General features: G+C 34.9%; 1 non-coding gene across 1 annotated transcript; it reads right to left on the reverse strand.

Annotated features, from left to right (window-relative positions):
- Window positions 1-695: 695 nt before the first annotated feature.
- Trnak-uuu (transfer RNA lysine (anticodon UUU)) lies at window positions 696-768 on the reverse strand. The gene has a single exon. It is a non-coding gene; the product is annotated as a tRNA-Lys (tRNA).
- Window positions 769-1,257: the final 489 nt, after the last annotated feature.

The raw sequence follows: 1,257 nt of genomic DNA on the forward strand, positions 1-1,257 counted from the left end.
AAGAGAATTGTTCTCTCTCTTCCAGTAACACATTCTATCTCCTACCTGGTGTTAGGGTGTTGGAAGGGATTGGTTTGGGCTAGGAAGAACAAGATAAAAGAAACATAAATTTAAAAAGTTTTTTTTTTCTTAAATCACATCAACAATACTTTGTGGGTTCACACCCTGAAAAGACCATTGGTTCATTGTTTTCACCAATACTTGACATAGCACATTGTTGCACTCTTAATCTAGCCAGGAATGAATAGGGTTTTTTTTTCTCTCAGTACCAACTTTATTTCTCTGTCATGCAATCAATATGCATTGTCTTTTAAACAAAAGAGTCTAATTGCCCAGGTCTGGTGAGTAACCAAGAGGAATGGCAAGAGCCTGCATTGTGGAGGAAAGGACTATGTATTGAATATCTGCCACTGAGGTTTTGACCAATAAGCAATAGCTTCTAGGAAGAGACTTTTCCAGCCATGCAGTGTATCCTGCTTCCAAGTGATTATTTAGAAATTACACATTTCTATTTTGGTTACAAGATAGTAGGGGTCCATAAGTTTTTTTCCTTAGTTCTTTTGATTACCCCAAGGCTTTATTGTCTTCCTTACTCCCCTACTCCTCCTTGGTTTTCTACTACTAGAATATTTACGCTTGTGACCCTAGCCTTTAATGGCTGAGCCATCTCTCCAGCCCATAAGGCAAAGTACCAGTGCCTGAACAGGGACTTGAACCCTGAACCCACAGATTAAAAGTCTGATGCTCTACCGGTTGAGCTGTCCAGGCCCCCTTTTCCACATTCATATTTCATGTTTTTACAATCTCCAATGCCTTATGGCATCCCCATTATGATGACCTTTTATGAATTTTTGATGTCGGTAGGAACTCAGAACATACAAATTAAGAAATTTGATTCTAGTGTCTACATATGAGAAAAAAAGCATATGGTGTTTGTTTCCCTATACTTGGTTTCCTTGAATATAATTATTTACAGCTTTATTTATTTATCAACCAATCTCATATATATATATATTGCAATCTCACATATTCATATATATATATAATCTCATATATATATACATATATATATATATATATATATATATATATATATATATATATATATAATGTTTTTGTTAGCAATTGACCAGTTGGTGGATTAGGGTGACACGCTATCCTACCAATAGTGAAAATAATGGTAAAGAACATGATTGAGAAAATTTATTTGCAATATAATAGAGAGTCCTTTGGGTAAGTAACCAGGAATAGTACAGC

Source organism: Meriones unguiculatus, chromosome 12 (genome assembly GCF_030254825.1).
Source record: "Meriones unguiculatus strain TT.TT164.6M chromosome 12, Bangor_MerUng_6.1, whole genome shotgun sequence".
Taxonomy (NCBI): Eukaryota; Metazoa; Chordata; class Mammalia; order Rodentia; family Muridae; genus Meriones; species Meriones unguiculatus.